Source organism: Elephas maximus, chromosome 7 (assembly GCF_024166365.1).
Source record: "Elephas maximus indicus isolate mEleMax1 chromosome 7, mEleMax1 primary haplotype, whole genome shotgun sequence".
In the NCBI taxonomy this organism is placed as follows: Eukaryota; Metazoa; Chordata; class Mammalia; order Proboscidea; family Elephantidae; genus Elephas; species Elephas maximus.
In genome coordinates, this window is record NC_064825.1 from 52,440,688 (window position 1) to 52,458,745 (window position 18,058).

General features: G+C 42.9%; 1 protein-coding gene across 2 annotated transcripts in view; it reads left to right on the top strand.

Annotated features, from left to right (window-relative positions):
* The window catches only part of CLPB (caseinolytic mitochondrial matrix peptidase chaperone subunit B), a 181,537-nt gene that overhangs the window by 17,980 nt on the left and 145,499 nt on the right, over positions 1-18,058 (top strand). The window lies entirely within an intron of this gene.

The following is an 18,058-nucleotide window of genomic DNA, read 5'->3' on the forward strand; positions in this document are numbered from 1 at the left end:
AACTTTTATTAAGCTTCAAGTGAACGTTTACAAATCCAATCAGTCTGTCACATATAAGTTTACATACATCTCACTCCCTACTCCCACTTACTCTCCCCGTCTTGAGTCAGCCCTTTCAGTCTCTCCTTTCTTGACAATTTTGCCGGCTTCCCTCTCTCTCTATCCTCCCATCCCCCCTCCAGGCAAGAGTTGCCAACACAATCTCAAGTGTCCACCTGATATAATTAGCTCACTCTTCATCAGCATCTCTCTCCCACCCGCTGACCAGTCCCTTTCATTTCTGATGAGTTGTCTTCGGGGATGGTTCCTGTCCTGTGTCAGCTGAAGGTCTGGGGAGCATGGCCGCCGGGATTCCTCCAGTCTCAGTCAGACCATTAAGTTTGGTGTTGTTATGAGAATTTGGGGTCTGCATCCCACTGATCTCCTGCTCCCTCAGGGGTCCTCTGCTGAGCTCCCTGTCAGGGCAGTCATCGATTGTGGCCGGGCACCAACTAGTTCTTCTGGTCTCAGGATGATATAGGTCTCTGGTTCATGTGGCCCTTTCTGTCTCTTGGGCTCTTAGTTGTCATGTGGGCTTGGTGTTCTTCATTTTCCTTTGCTCCAGGTGGGTTGAGACCAATTGCTGCATCTTAGATGGCTGCTTGTTAGCATTTAAGACCCCAGACGCCACATTTCGAAGTGGGATGCAGAATGATTTCATAATAGAATTATTTTGCCAATTGACTTAGAAGTCCCCGCAAACCATGTTCCCCAGACCCCCGCGCTTGCTCCGCTGACCTTTGAAGCATTCATTTTATCCCGGAAACTTCTTTGCTTTTGGTCCAGTCCAATTGAGCTGACCTTCCATGTATTGAGTGTTGTCTTTCCCTTCACCTAAAGCAGTTCTTATCTACTGATTAATCAATAAAAAACCCTCTCCCACCCTCCCTCCCTCCCCCCCTCGTAACCACAAAAGTATGTGTTCTTCTCAGGTTTACTATTTCTCAAGATCTTATAATAGTGGTCTTATACAATATTTGTCCTTTTGCCTCTGACTAATTTTGCTCAGCATAATGCCTTCCAGGTTCCTCCATGTTATGAAATGTTTCAGAGATTCGTCACTGTTCTTTATCGATGCGTAGTATTCCATTGTGTGAATATACCACAATTTATTTACCCATTCATCCGTTGATGGACACCTTGGTTGCTTCCAACTTTTTGCTATTGTAAACAGAGCTGCAATAAACATGGGTGTGCATATATCTGTTTGTATGAAGGCTCTTGTATCTCTAGGGTATATTCCTAGGAGTGGGATTTCTGGGTTGTATGGTAGTTCTATTTCTAACTGTTTAAGATAACGCCAGATAGATTTCCAAAGTGGTTGTACCATTTTACATTCCCACCAGCAGTGTATGAGAGTTCCAATCTCTCCGCAGCCTCTCCAACATTTATTATTTTGTGTTTTTTGGATTAATGCCAGCCTTGCTGGTGTGAGATGGAATCTCATCGTAGTTTTAATTTGCATTTCTCTAATGGCTAATGATCGAGAGCATTTTCTCATGTATCTGTTGGCTGCCTGAATATCTTCTTTAGTGAAATGTGTGTTCATATCCTTTGCCCACTTCTTGATTGGGTTGTTTGTCTTTTTGTGGTTGAGTTTTGACAGAATCATGTAGATTTTAGAGATCAGGCGCTGGTCGGAGATGTCATAGCTGAAAATTCTTTCCCAATCTGTAGGTGGTCTTTTTACTCTTTTGGTGAAGTCTTTAGATGAGCATAGGTGTTTGATTTTTAGGAGCTCCCAGTTATCGGGTTTCTCTTCATCATTTTTGGTAATGTTTTGTATTCTGTTTATACCTTGTATTAGGGCTCCTAGGGTTGTCCCAATTTTTTCTTCCATGATCTTTATCGTTTTAGTCTTTATGTTTAGGTCTTTGATCCACTTGGAGTTAGTTTTTGTGCATGGTGTGAGGTATGGGTCCTGTTTCATTTTTTTGCAAATGGATATCCAGTTATGCCAGCACCATTTGTTAAAAAGGCTATCTTTTCCCCAGTTAATTGACACTGGTCCTTTGTCAAATATCAGCTGCTCATACGTGGATGGATCTATGTCTGGGTTCTCAATTCTGTTCCATTGGTCTATGTGTCTGTTGTTGTACCAATACCAGGCTGTTTTGACTACTGTGGCTGTATAATAGTTTCTGAAGTCAGGTAAGGTGAGGCCTCCCACTTTCTTCTTCTTTTTCAGTAGTGCTTTGCTTATCCGGGGCTTCTTTCCGTTCCATATGAAATTGGTGATTTGTTTCTCTATCCCCTTAAAATATGACATTGGAATTTGGATCGGAAGTGCGTTAAATGTATAGATGGCTTTTGGTAGAATAGACATTTTTACTATGTTAAGTCTTCCTATCCATGAGCAAGGTATGTTTTTCCACTTAAGTATGTCCTTTTGAATTTCTTGTAGTAGAGCTTTGTAGTTTTCTTTGTATAGGTCTTTTACATCCTTGGTAAGATTTATTCCTAAGTATCTTATCTTCTTGGGGGCTATTGTGAATGGTATTGATTTGGTTATTTCCTCTTCGGTGTTCTTTTTGTTGATGTAGAGGAATCCAAGTGATTTTTGTATGTTTATTTTATAACCTGAGACTCTGCCAAACTCTTCTATTAGTTTCAGTAGTTTTCTGGAGGATTCCTTAGGGTTTTCTGTGTATATAATCATGTCATCTGCAAATAGTGATAACTTTACTTCTTCCTTGCCAATCCGGATACCTTTTATTTCTTTGTCTAGCCTGATTGCCCTGGCTAAGACTTCCAACACGATGTTGAATAAGAGCGGTGATAAAGGGCATCCTTGTCTGGTTCCCGTTCTCAAGGGAAATGCTTTCAGGTTCTCTCCATTTAGAGTGACATTGGCTGTTGGCTTTGCATAGATGCCCTTTATTATGTTGAGGAATTTTCCTTCAATTCCTATTTTGGTAAGAGTTTTTATCATGAATGGGTGTTGGACTTTGTCAAATGCCTTTTCTGCATCAATTGATAAGATCATGTGGTTTTTGTCTTTTGTTTTATTTATGTGATGGATTACATTAATGGTTTTTCTGATATTAAACCAGCCTTGCATACCTGGTATAAATCCCACTTGATCAGGGTGAATTATTTTTTTGATGTGTTGTTGGATTCTATTGGCTAGAATTTTGTTGAGGATTTTTGCATCAATGTTCATGAGGGATATAGGTCTATAATTTTCTTTTTTTGTAATGTCTTTACCTGGTTTTGGTATCAGGGAGATGGTGGCTTCATAGAATGAGTTGGGTAGTATTCCGTCATTTTCTATGCTTTGGAATACCTTTAGTAGTAGTGGTGTTAACTCTTCTCTGAAAATTTGGTAGAACTCTGCAGTGAAGCCGTCCGGGCCGGGACTTTTTTTTGTTGGGAGTTTTTTGATTACCGTTTCAATCTCTTTTTTTGTTATGGGTCTATTTAGTTGTTCTACTTCTGAATGTGTTAGTTTAGGTAGGTAGTGTTTTTCCAGGAATTCATCCATTTCTTCTAGGTTTTCAAATTTGTTAGAGTACAATTTTTCATAATAATCTGAAATGATTCTTTTAATTTCATTTGGTTCTGTTGTGATGTGGTCCTTCTCATTTCTTATTCGGGTTATTTGTTTCCTTTCCTGTATTTCTTTAGTCAGTCTAGCCAATGGTTTATCAATTTTGTTAATTTTTTCAAAGAACCAGCTTTTGGCTTTGTTAATTCTTTCAATTGTTTTTCTGTTCTCTAATTCATTTAGTTCAGCTCTAATTTTTATTATTTGTTTTCTTCTGGTGCCTGATGGATTCTTTTGTTGCTCACTTTCTATTTGTTCAAGTTGTAGGGACAGTTCTCTGATTTTGGCTCTTTCTTCTTTTTGTATGTGTGCATTTATTGATATAAATTGGCCTCTGAGCACTGCTTTTGCTGTGTCCCAGAGGTTTTGATAGGAAGTATTTTCATTCTCGTTGCTTTCTATGAATTTCCTTATTCCCTCCTTGATGTCTTCTATAACCCAGTCTTTTTTCAGGAGGGTATTGTTCATTTTCCAAGTATTTGATTTCTTTTCCCTCGTTTTTCTGTTATTGATCTCTAGTTTTATTGCCTTGTGATCTGAGAAGATGCTTTGTAATATTTCGATGTTTTGGACTCTGCAAAGGTTTGTTTTATGTCCTAATATGTGGTCTATTCTAGAGAATGTTCCATGTGCGCTGGAAAAAAAAGTATATTTTGCAGCAGTTGGGTGGAGAGTTCTGTATAAGTCAATGAGGTCAAGTTGGTTGATTGTTGTAATTAGATCTTCCGTGTCTCTGTTGAGCTTCTTGCTGGATGTCCTGTCCTTCTCCGAAAGTGGTGTGTTGAAGTCTCCTACTATAATTGTGGAGGTATCTATCTCGCTTTTCAGTTCTGTTAAAATTTGATTTATGTATCTTGCAGCCCTGTCATTGGGTGCGTAAATATTTAATATGGTTATGTCTTCCTGATCAATTGTCCCTTTTATCATTATATAGTGTCCTTCTTTATCCTTTGTGGTGGATTTAAGTCTAAAGTCTATTTTGTCAGAAATTAATATTGCTACTCCTCTTCTTTTTTGCTTATTGTTTGCTTGATATACTTTTTTCCATCCTTTGAGTTTTAGTTTATTTGAGTCTCTAAGTCTAAGGTGTGTCTCTTGTAGGCAGCATATAGATGGATCGTGTTTCTTTATCCAGTCTGTGACTCTCTGTCTCTTTATTGGTGCATTTAGTCCATTTACATTCAGGGTAATTATAGATAAATAAGTTTTTAGTGCTGTCATTTTGATGCCTTTTTATGTGTGTTGTTGACAATTTCATTTTTCCACATACTTTTTTGTGCTGAGGCGTTTTTCTTAGTAAATTGTGAGATCCTCATTTTCATAGTGTTTGACTTTATGTTAGTTGAGTCGTTACGTTTTTCTTGGTTTTTGTCTTGAGTTATAGAGTTGTTATACCTTTTTGTGGTTACCTCATTATATACCCCTATTTTTCTAAGTAAAAACCTAACTTGTATTGTTCTATATCGCCTTGTATCACTCTCCATATGGCAGTTCAATGCCTCCTGTATTTAGTCCCTCTTTTTGATTATTGTGATCTTTTACCTATTGACTTCCATGATTCCCTGTTATGTGTATTTTTTTTTTTTAATTAATCTTAATTTGTTTGTTTTTGTGATTTCCCTATTTGAGTTGATATCAGGACGTTCTGTTTTGTGACCTTGTGTTGTGCTGATATCTGATATTATTGGTTCTCTGACCAAACAATATCCTTTAGTATTTCTTGTAGCTTTGGTTTGGTTTTTGCAAATTCTCTAAACTTGTGTTTGTCTGTAAATATCTTAATTTCTCCTTCATATTTCAGAGAGAGTTTTGCTGGATATATGATCCTTGGCTGGCAGTTTTTCTCCTTCAGTGTTCTGTATATGTCGTCCCATTCCCTTCTTGCCTGCATGGTTTCTGCTGAGTAGTCAGAACATATTCTTATTGATTCTCCCTTGAAGGAAACCTTTCTTTTCTCCCTGGCTGCTTTTAAAATTTTCTGTTTATCTTTGGTTTTGGTGAGTTTGATGATAATATGTCTTGGTGTTTTTCTTTTTGGATCAATCTTAAATGGGGTTCGATGAGCATCTTGGATAGATATCCTTTCGTCTTTCATGATGTCAGGGAAGTTTTCTGTCAGAAGTTCTTCAACTATTTTCTCTGTGTTTTCTGTCCCTCCTCCCTGTTCTGGGACTCCAATCACCCGCAGGTTATCCTTCTTGATAGAGTCCCACATAATTCTTAGGGTTTCTTCATTTTTTTTAATTCTTTTATCTGATTTTTTTTCAGCTATGTTGGTGTTAATTCCCTGGTCCTCCAGATGTCCCAGTCTGCATTCTAATTGCTCGAGTCTGCTCCTCTGACTTCCTATTACGTTGTCTAATTCTGTTATTTTATTGTTAATCTTTTGGATTTCTACATGTTGTCTCTCTATGGATTCTTGCAACTTATTAATTTTTCCAGTATGTTCTTGAATAATCTTTTTGAGTTCTTCAACAGTTTTATCAGTGTGTTCCTTGGCTTTTTCTGCAGATATCCTAATTTCATTTGTGATATCATTAAGCATTCTGTAAATTAGTTTTTTATATTCTGTATCTGATAATTCCAAAATTGTATCTTCATTTGGGAAAGATTTTGATTCTTTTGTTTGGGGGGTTGGAGAAGCTGTCCCGGTCTGCTTCTTTAAGTGGTTTGATATGGATTGTTGTCTCCGAGCCATCACTGGGAAACTAGTTTTTCCAGAAAATCCGCTGCGTGCAGTCCTAATCCCTGCGGGACGGTTCCCCGGCTCGGATGCTGCTCTTTCTGCTCCAAGATCAGTCACTGCCTCCCGGGGACTTCTCCTACCGGCTGCGTCCCACGCCGCCCGTGGAACCAGCTGGTCCCCCTCCCGGGGTTAGTTCAAGGGGGTGGAGCAGGTCTCTGTGCTTGTGCCGTACCTGACTGGTACGCTGGCTCCAGGCTCTGGAAACAATCGCTGCTTCCCCGTATTAGTTCGTTCTCCGTCTCTAAATCTGTGTTTGTTGTTCAGGGTTCGTAGATTGTTATGTATGTGATCGATTCACTTGTTTTTCCGTGTCTTTGTTGTAAGAGGGATCCGAGGTAGCGTCTGCCTAGTCCGCCATCTTACACATCACATGAACATTCTTGTACAAGTGTTTGTGTGGACTTATATTTTCGTTTCTCTTGAGTGTATTTTTAGGAGTGGACTTGCTGGTCCATATAGTAACTTATTTTTAACATTTTGAGGAACTGCCAAACTGTTTTCCACAGTGACTGCACCATTTTACACTCCCCCCAGCAATGTATGAGGGCTCCAGTTCCTCCACACCCTGGCCAACACTTGTTATTATCTGTCTTTTTTATACAACCGTCCTAGTGGAAGTGAACTGGTATCTCATTGTGGTTTTGATTTGTATTTCCCTAATTACTAATGATGAGCATCTTTTCATGTGCTTATTGGCCAATTGTATGTCTTCTTTGGCATTTATCATTCTTAAGGCCCATTATGATCAATATGCCCCATAAGGCATTGAAATAGAGCATAAAAATGTATCATTATGACCTTTGCCTTTCAAGAAACTTGCAGTTTGATAAGAAAATTGTAATTCATACATATGAAAAGTTAAGGCTTCAACAGACAAGATGACATCTAGGCTGGGCCTGGAGGTAGGTACCATTTGGATATAAGGAGCTTGGTAGAAAGAATTTCTGGGCGGTTAGGTTAAGAGCTACGACTGCTAACTGAAAGGTCGGCAGTTCAGATCCATCAGGCACTCCTTGGAAACCGTATGGGGCAGTTTTACTCTATCCTGTAGGGTCGCTATAAGTCGGAATCGACTCAATAGCAACACATTTGCTTTCGGTCTTTAGAGTAATGTGAAGGAGCCCTGGTGTCACAGTGGTTAAGCACTCGGCTGCTAACTGAAAGGTCAGTGGTTCGAACTCACCAGCCGCTCCGTGGGAAAAAGATGTGGCAGTGTGCTTACATAGAGATTATGGCCTTGGAAGCCCTATGGGGCAGCTCTGCTCTGTCCTATAGAGTTGCTATAGCAGCAACAGTATTCTTTTTTTTTTTTTAGAGTAGTGTAAGCAAAGGCACTTTGTAATTGGTAGAAAGGTATTTTACATTGTGATGAATTCTGAAGTGATGTGCATGAAAGCACCTAGCATAGCACTTGACACATGGTAGGCTGTCCTTTCATGCCAGCTCCCTCTATAACTCCACCCCCTTGGGTCTCAGCTCTGCCCTCTAGGACTACACAGAACCCACATCTTGCCTTTTTTCTGCTGCAGACCTTAGGAGACAGAGCTCCAGACTAAATAAGCCTTGGTTCCCTTAATGGTGGCTTCAGGTCTCCTCCAAATCTTTGTCATTTTCTAATGAAACAGCCATACAGTTTTAGTGACTGTTCTGAACCCTAGTGTGAAAAAAAAAATGTGACCATTATTGTGAGGAGCAGGGAGGTTATCTTCTTTGGAAGAGATTTTATGCTTCTGTTAATATGGTCTAAGTTTGCATTAGCTTTCTTGACAGCTGCATTGTACTCCTAGATTGTTGAGCTTGCTATCAGCCCAATCTCCTGAGAACCAGGGCTTCCTGTTTTTTTTTTTGTTTTTGTTTAACTAGGTTTATTGGGTTTGTTTTAACCTAAAGCCAGGACCACTTTAAAGCCTTGTATTGACTTGTGAATATGAAAGGGGTGACGATATGGAGACTACCATGAAGAAGAAGGTGGGATGGTTTGGGTCTTCCTCATCCTGAGACTAGTTGAAGAGTATCTTTTCTAAGGGAGAAGGTTCTAGAAAACAGAACTGAGCAGAGAGCCTCTCCATCCCTCAGATAACCTCCTTTCCACTTAAGGCTTTTCTTTCTTTAACATGTTCTGTTAGCTTGTTGATTCCATCATATGCCTATGATGTGCTGGCCTCATGCTAAATGTGGGAAAGAAGGAAAGAAGTGGATGGGATGCGTGTACTAGAAGGCAGTGTGGTTCAGTAGAGAGCGTGGGCTCCAGGGCCAGTGCTGCTGCTCACTGGCTGTGTAATCTTAAGCAGGTCATTTACTCTTCGGAAGCTTCAGGCTTCTCCAATCACGGGATCAGTTGAGATCATAAATACAGAAGCGTATTTATGAGACCTCATATGAGATCATAAATACTATGTAGCAGGGTCTGCCACATAATAGGCTGCTCAAGAAATGTGAGTTCTTTTGAGGCCTGCCGCTCAAGAGCTTTGCAAGACATGAAGAGCAAAGCATGCTTTTGTTCTCACTAACTATACAGACATTGCTGAGTGCCCGTGATACTTTTTTTTTTTTTTATGTGATACTTAGAGCATTTATTTGTCTATTTGTCCCATTCCTCCACCTCCAGTTCAGATTGGGAGCTCCTTTTGAGCACAGCCCATGTCTGATTCGTCTCAGCCCTCAGTTTCCAGCACAGAGCCTGGCATGGAGAAGGTGTTACTTAAGTTTTGTTGATAGAGTGAATCTGAATGAGTGAAGGCTAACCCTTTGACCTGACTCTTCCAGGGGGCCAGGTGTTGTGGTTGCTTTGCACAGTCCGTTCTTCGGTGAAAAGTTTCCTGGGGTCTGAAACTTGGCAGTGGTGGCTCAAGTGCCAACCCTGTCTGTGAAGTTTGAGCCACTCCTGGGGCTCACTGATTCCTGGCAACAAGCCAGCTGCCCAGCTGCCCTCTGCAGCAGTCTAGAGTCTTGCTATGGTGCCGGTAGGTGGCGCCCACGGCCCTTTCCCACACCTCAGCTGCCTGGACAGGCCTTCCGTTTTTTACCAAGTCATCAAGGCAAGTGCTGACTCTCTGAGACACCCCGTATAACCCTGGGTAGAGATACCCAGATGAGGGTGGCCTGGGCTACCTCTCCCGCAACTGACCATGTATTGTTGGATTTTTGTGTTTTATTTAGTTGTAGCCACAGCACATACTGCTTGGGGAAGGGAAGCGGAGATGTTTTTCATAGAGGATCCCAGGAGATAGTTAGGGGATCTGTGCTTCTTTCCATCCTTTCTGGCACAGCTCATGCCTCTGCCTCCAGGAAGTCATCCTTGTGGCTCTATTGCTCTGACCTACAATCCCATGGCACCTTCCTCCAGTGTCCTTGCTTGTATTTTAGCTGTTAGCCAGGTGTGTCAACTGTCCAGTGAATTCCTTGAGACAGAGATACTGCAGAATACATCAAAGCACCCTCAGGCACCCTGCTCAGCACTCCCCAGGAGGAGTGTCTGGAATGAATGGATGAATAATAGGAAGTGGTACCTCAAAAAATTGCTATTCAAATTAAAAGATAGTCTACCAACAACCAGTCTTACTCTTAAAAAATGCCAATATCATACAAATCAAAGAAAGGCTGAGGAACTATTCTAGATGAAAGGAAATCAAAGTCACATGCAATGCTTGATCCTGACATTGTTCCTGGCTTATAACCTAGATCTCAGGTGGTGGAAATTGCTAAAACGGCTATTATTGGGATAATTGAAGGAATTTTAATATGGGCTATATATTAGATAAAAATATTATATCAATGTTAAATGTCCTGATTTAGATCATTATTTAGTGATTGTGTAAGAAAATATTCTTGTGCTATGAAACACATGCTGAAGTATTTGAGGTAAAGGAGCATGATATTTGAAACTAACTCTCAAATGGTTCAGGAAAACTTATATAGAGAGAAAAGGAGTAGTAAATGAGGAGAAATGTAAAGAGAATCTGAAGATTTTTTATACTATTCTTGTAACTGCTCTGTAGTTTTGAAATTATTTCAAAATAAAAAGTTTTGAAAAATAATTGGTTCACCTTTATATGTGCTTAATTCCTTGCTGGAAACTGTAAGAGAGGTGAACAAAGAATGGTGATACTATCATTGGACTTGATTCAGTTTAATCCAGCAAATATTCACTGAGCTTCCCCACTGCCTGCCCTTGAACAAATAAGAGTAGGTGTAATCATAGCAACTTACCCTCTGCTGTGAGTCGATCCTGACTCATAGCAACCTCACAGGGTTTCCAAGGCTGTAAACCTCTACAGAAGCAGACTGCCACATCTTTCTCCCGAGGAGCGACTGGTGGTTTCAAACCACCGACATTTTGGTTAGCAGTCGATTGCTTTAACTACCGTGCCACCAGGGCTCCTTAATAAGAGCAACTAACATTTGGAAAATTGAAGTGCTTTCACACACATTGTTTCTTTTGATCATAGCATCCCTGTTGGGTAGGTAGAGCAGGCTAATAAGATAAGATGACTAAGATTCTGAGATACCTGGAAGAGTAGAATACAGACCCACGTTTGGGTCAGTCTCCTCCAAGGGTGATTCTTTCTGAGCCTCTGTATGTGTAAAAGGAAGGATTGGACTGATTGACCTATACAGATCATTCTTTAATTCCAGACGTTTGAAAACTGTGTGTGATAGGAAATGATCCATTATGAAGAATGCACAGACACATTACACAGTGTGCCCTGCATTTGTTGTAGGTGCTACATAAATGCTAGTCCCTCTTCTTCCTCGCTACCGAGGCATGACTGAATCTTGGCATCTAGAGAACTTCCTAGAGCAAGGGTACCCACCTAGCTGGGCCTTGAAGGAGGGTGCTCAGTTCAAGTAATGAATGCAAAAGATGCCACAGCAGCCAGTCTCCATGGAGTTAGAGTACCAGGACCCTGCCTGAAGCCTGCTGGCCTAGGCTGGAATCTGAGAGCAGCCCTTCCTCCCTCACCTCTCCCTCCGGGTCCCCCCACCCCCAGCCCTGACAGGCTGGGTAGATAAGGCGCAGATGGAGGCTGAGTGTGGATTCTAGCCCCAGGCGCCTTGCCTCTGCTCAGACAGCGGGGCCTGGTGCTGTTATTACTGTAAACAGGGCCTTCTGCGAGGCTCCAGTCAGGGCCCCATTGCCCAGATAGCAATCATGATTGGGTCTGCATGGCTCACTGCTTCCAGGCCCCTGATGCAGGTGGGACAGGGCCCTCCACCCTTGAGTTCCCTCCCCAGCTGCAGCTGAGGGCCCGTTTATGTGAAGGATCCGGAAATCAGTTGGAACAATGCACGATTGAAGTTCAGTGGCCGCTTTGTATTGATTGGTCATAAAAAAAAGAAGGAAGGAAAATCAAGTGGCATCTCCCTCCCCTGAGTGAGAGAGCTGATTAGCCAGAATGACCCAAAACTGCCCCCACGTCCCCTGTCCTCTCCTGCCCTCCTACAAACAGCAGGCCCAAGGAGTTGTTTTTTCTTTGGAAGTCTTGTACATTCTGCTAAGAATCCACTTCTCGGTGTGCACTCTGATGCTACACATATTTAAAATCATAAGATATTAGAACTGTCAGGAACTTTAGAAACTATTCAATTCCCTTATTTTACTGCAGAGAAAAGTAAATCCCAGAGTGAGAGAGATTTATCCAGGGTCGCACAGCTAGTGACTGATAGAGTTGTGACTAGAATCCATGACCTCCAGCTCTCAGGTCTGTGTCTGCAGTGTTTTTAACCCTGAGATTGAGAAGCCACATCTCACCCTCTCACGTATACACAGGAGCCTAAGTTCTCTGAAAAAGACAGACATATTATGAAGCAGGCAACTTCTAATACAAGACAGAAGTATGAGTGCCTAGTGAGAGATTGTGTATGTAAACGCTGTAGACATTCATTCGTTGAGACCCTGAGCCCTTCTGTGTGCCAGGTACCAGGACTGAAGAGATGAAGATGCCTCCTGGCTTCTAGAGGAACACACTGGGGGAGTTAGACAGCCAAACGGTGTAGCCATATTGACACAGGTAAGCACAGGAGATTGTGGCAGCATCCAGGCTGTCGTAGGGAAGGCTTCTTGGAGGAGGAAAGTGTAGGACCTTTTTTTTCCCCTAAGAAATTTTTTTTTTTTTTTTAAAGTATGTTCATACTGGTATACATGATATACAGTATACACACACACATAAACAAACAATACAGAAGCAGGCACAGTGAAAAGTGAAAGTTTGAGTCCCTCATCCCCCCCTCCTCTGTCAGAGGTAATCACCGTTAACCTGTTTGGTCTGTAACTTCCTGGACACTCCTGGGTCCCTGATGGGGGTGGGAGTAGACTTTGTTTTCTGCTTTGATTTGTTACTCTCTTGTGTGTTTTTTTTTTTGTGTGTGTGTGGTAATCTTCAGCTCTGGAGCTAGGGAGCTCTTATTCTACCACTGCTCTTGCCTGGGGATTTGAACTAGTTCATCATTTATCTATTAGCAGATAATTTTGAACACTTATCTGTCTTCCAAGTTCTGTATGCACCTTTCATATATCATCCTAATTTTACTCTTTTTTAAAATGGGGTAGACACAAATTCACCCCCTACCCACTGCTGTCTAGTTGATTCCAACTCATAGTGACCCCATGGGGTTTCCAAGGCTGTAAGTACTACAGAAACAGACTGCCACATCTTTCTCCTGTTGGAGCTGCTAGGTGGTTTCGAACCAAAACACAGATTAGAAAATAATAATGGCAGCATTTTATGTGTACAGTGCTGTATTGCATACCAAGTATTTTCATATATTTTGTCTCATTGTCTCCTCACAGCACCCTATGCAGTATATGTAGTAGGGCTGGTGGATCCTCTCCATTTTTTAACAGATGTAATAACAGGCTCAGAGGAGGAGGGAATCCAATGAGATTCAGAGATGCTAAGTCACTCACTCATCCCAGGCTACTCACCCAGTAAGTGGCAGAGCCTGGGTATGAACAAGGATCTTTCTGGCTTCTTTTCCTGCCCCGGGATACTCCCTGAGAGTTGTGCAACAACTGGGATTCAACTCTGGGACTCTAATGTGGTCTCCTCTCTATCAACTACCCTGGGCAACCTCCCCAATTAGTATCATCTGCCACTGCCACTGCCCTGCCAAGCAGGAGACCTAGTTCATTAGGAAAGGGCCCTCCCCAAGGTCTGGAGTAAGCCCAGAGAGGCCTGCCATGCGCACCCCCACTCCTAGCCCCCGACACCGGCTGCTCTGCCCTGAGTGGCAGCGCACATTAAGCATTCCACTCATGATCTCAGGGATGATGGAATCCTAACCTTTTCGGAGACACCATGCTCTGTCACAAGCATTGCTCTTTTTAAAAGAGATTAATTCACTTGCCGCATTTTGTCCCTTGGTGAAAATCACAGGGGAGAGCAAGGGTGGCTTTCTCAGGCCTCAGAGGCCCTTTCAGCCACTCTCAGCAGGCAGCCACCCGCCCAGCTGGCCCAGGACTTTGAAATGACTGCCCGCTGGGCATTCACTTGCAAAGCAACAAAATGAAACGGAGGAGACCTGATTTGTGAAATCTTAACTTCTTGGGCTACTCTGCACACAGAGGGGAAGTGGGGGAAGGGTCTACCCAGGTGCAAAAGAAGAGAAGTTGTTTGTGGTTGGGTTTGTGGTATTGTTTGAAGTTAGTTCTGGTCCTTCCTTCATTTACCAGGCCCACCATCCCTTATGGAGACCTACTCTGTGGCATCTCTTGTCATCCTTACAGCTGCCTTGCACAGTAGGGATTAGTACTCCCCCCCACCCCCCATTTCACAGCTAACAGGTGACAGCGCCAAAATCTAAACTCTGGCTTTTGGACTCCAGAGATACTGCTTTTTCCATTACACCTCAGCCCTAAGAGGCATCATCAAAGAATGATGCTCAGTCAGGAAGCTGGGCAGGGCTGAAAAGCTGAAGTCTCACAGAAGAACACCAAGATTTGCCTCCTAAGAACACTCCTCAGATTCGTAGAGCCCTTTCCTTCGTATTTCAGTGTAGCCTCCTAAAACCTCTGTGAAGCTGGCAAGGGATTATGATCCTCAGTGAACCTGTGAAGAGACTGCAGCTTGGTGAGATGATACACCTTCCCCAGGGTGTTAAAAGTTGTAGGTGGCAGAGCTGGGATTCAAACCCTGCTCTCCGGACCCTGCCTTATGCAGAGAAAGTCTACTCTCTTCATTGAGAGGATAGCAAATTTGGAGATTCCCCCTCTCCTAGCAATCCCTCCTCACAGAAGAAATTCCTACCTGGCTCAGGTCCTAGAAAGCAAGGACTTCTTTCTCTGTCTTTTCCTGGGTAGCCAGCATGGAGCCTTGGCACAGAGTGGGTGTGTGCATGTTTGTTGAATAAATGAATAAAGGGGTGCCTAGAGCCAGCCTGGCTTAATTATCCAGGTCATCCTGCATGGTCATGTCCTAGAATCCTGGGAATGGGCCAACCTGCACTACCAGCTCGAGACCAGAACACTTTGTTCCATCAAAGCGATGGAAATGGAGGTAGGGAAGGAGGCAGAAACCACCGGGTACTGAATACTTGCTATATGTCAGGCACTGGGCTGGGATCTCCCTGCCAATTACAGATTGTTATCCTTCTTTTACGGAGCCCTGGTGGCGCTGTGTTTAAGAGCTCAGCTGTTAACCAAAAGGTCTTGGCAGTTTGAATCCACCAGCTGCTCCTTGGAAACCCTATGGGGCAGTTCTGCTCTGTCCTATAGGGTTGCGATGAGTCGGAATTGACTTGATGGCAGTGGGTTTGCATTTTTTTTGTTTAATCATTATTTTATAAATGAGAAAACTGAGACTCAGAGAAGTGATATCCTCAAGGTTATCTAGCCAGACCAGAATTTGAATCCAGGTCTCACTTACTCCGTAGCTCTTTATTAACACTTTTCTTTTTTATTACATTACACTGAGTCCTCAAAGGGCAGGAAGACAAAGCATCTCAGTCTTCTTTCTTCAGCCCTGCCTCCAGAGCAGTGCTGCTTCTAGAATTCTCAGGCCCAGGCAGGGAAGCACGGGTCAGCAACCACTGGAGTTGTGAGGGATTTTGCCTCCACTGAGCTTCTCTTTTGCCACTCCCTGCCTTCTTGTTTCCCTGTCCTAGTTCATCTCCCTGGTTTATTACAGCAGCCCCCTGACTGATCTCCTTGTCCGCATGCTCTACCCCCACTTCCCTTTCAAATTCAGCCTGCTTAAGATATTAGGTTAATTTCATAATTTCTTTTGTCTCAAAACTTTAGATGATAACCCCACTACATGTGTTAAAAGTTTATGGAAAGGCAAACAGGTCTCCTCTCAGTTACCCCCTTCAGATGATTGATAGTGGCTGATTGGAACCTGTGTTGGGGATTCTGAGGCTCTTTCAAAGGCTCCATAAGAAAAGACACTGCTATGAGAGACTTGTGGTGTCTGCCCTAGAGGCAAGAGTGCAGAGTGGGGGCACACATGCCAGTATTTGCCAGTTTTTTAGATTCAGTTTTTCACCTGAGGTCCATTACTGACTTTGTAGGGCTCTGTGAACCCCTGGACTTTGTATGTGTAAAATATATATTTTCTTAGTGTGTCCTTTCTGATGCACGTTTGTAGAGAGAGTCATCAACTTTGATCATATTATCAGAGGAGCCTGTGGGTCAAAAAGGGCTCATAGCCACTGCCTTGGCCTCCTAGCCTGGCATTTGAAGCTGCGTGTGGCCACTACATACCTCAGCAACTGTCTGTTTCTCTGCTGTGAACTGTCACCCAGATGGAGCTACTTAATGGTCTCTGAGTATACCTTGCTGTTCCTTTCCTGCTTCCGACTCTGATCCTGTTCTTTTTGCCTTGACTGGCATGTTTTTCCCCCTCCTCTCTCAACCATTCCCCTTCTTCGAGGTACATGCACTTCAATCTTTTCCCTCAGAAAGGGATCTTTGATTGACTTCATCCTGTCCTGATTTTGCATCCCCTGATTTTCTAGCCCTTCTGAACTAAAGACCAGAATAGTGAGATCATCTGATCAAAATCACAGTTAGTAGAACTCCAGTCTCTTTGACTCTCAGAAGCATGAGCTGTGCACTACACCATGTAGCTTGCTAACTTAGGAAGGTTTTGTGCAAGAAGCGACTTTTGTCACACAGAAGATTCACCCCCAGAGTTCTTAGCCTTTTTAATATTCTTGGCCGTAGAAAATTACTTCTGGGTAAAGGAAATCTCACAGTGTCTGTGGTAAGAGGCCCAGGTCTTTCAGCAGAAGAAATCCTCCAAACTAGAGGTGAGAGATGAAGGTTTCACAGCCTCGTCAGCAGTCTCCTCTCACCTTCTATGTCCCAGCCATACTAAACCTCTTTCAGGGCCTCACGTACCCCATGCCTTCTTCACCCCTGGGTGAGAGGCTTTCTCTCTGCCTGCAACACTTCTTCCCCTTCCTCACCTCCTTTTGTCTGGCTCATTCCCCTTAATTATCATCACCTCCTCTTTTTTTTTTCCTCAGAGAGTAAGTTCCCTTGTTGTGCATCTCTGGTCCCCATTCGTAAACCAAAACCAAACCCGTTGCTATCAAGTTGATTCCGACTCACAGTGATCCTGTAGAACAGAGAACTGCCTCATAGGGTTTCCAAGGAGTGGCTGGTGGATTTGAACTGCCGACCTTTTGGTTAGCAGCCATAGATCTTAACACTGTGCCACCGAGGCTAGCACTCATCAAATGTGTAATTGTGTGTTTGGTAGTCTGTCTGCCCACTGCATCAGCACTGTAAAAGTCATGTAGACATCATGGCTACATGCTAGAAGAAGTACATGCTGTATCTCAGCATCCTCCCAAGTCTTAGTTACCTGCTTATTGCACAGAAATTTCGTTTGTCTTGGGTCAGAGGAGCATTTACTACAGATTGAGGGAGAAGAATGGTGCTGGGACTCAAACCCAAGTCTCCAGACTCTATCCAGTGCCCACTCTGCTAGAACCTGCAAAGAGGTAAACAGCTTCCCAGTCACAAGCAGTGTCCCAAGCATGCCCACCCTGTCCTCAGAAGCAGACCCTGCCTTGATAAACCACTCAACTTTTGATCTGTCCCTTTCCTGGCTTCCTACAGCACTTATGGTCAGAAATTAGACACTGTAGCCTAGATTTCATTCTGTTTTGTGTTGTCCTCTCATTATTCCATGTCTGAGTCCTGCCTCCACAACTAAATTGTATGCTTCCCCAGGTCACATCCCATGTCTTCTCTTCCCTTACCCACGAACCCAATGTATAGCATAGGACTAAGCACATATCACACTGATTTACTGAAATCAATTTAGTTTTTTGCTTTTTATGTTACATCAGAGCCAGGTTCTGTCTAGAGGAAGGATGGTGAAGTGAGAGAGATTCAGGCTTTAGAATCATTATTGACCCAATTCCAATCACTGTACTGCCCCTTAACTAGCTTTGTGACCTTTAGCAAATCATTTCTGTACCTTGTTACCGCATCCATTTAAAGAAGCTTCTTAAAGTTGTGTGAAAAGTAGATAAGATCAAGTATGTTAAGTGCCTAGGACAGTTACTGTCTGCAATAAGTACTTATTAAGTGTTGGTTGTGTTCCTCCCCTTCCATCTGTCTACCCCCTCGTTGCGTGGTCCCTTGTTCCCAGGACTCAGAATTCAGACTTTAGTGAAGACTGACACATCTGTCTCCCGCTGAGTGACTGGTGGGTTCGAACTGCTGACCTTTCAGTTAGCACCCAAGCTCTTAACCACTGCACAACCAGGGCTCC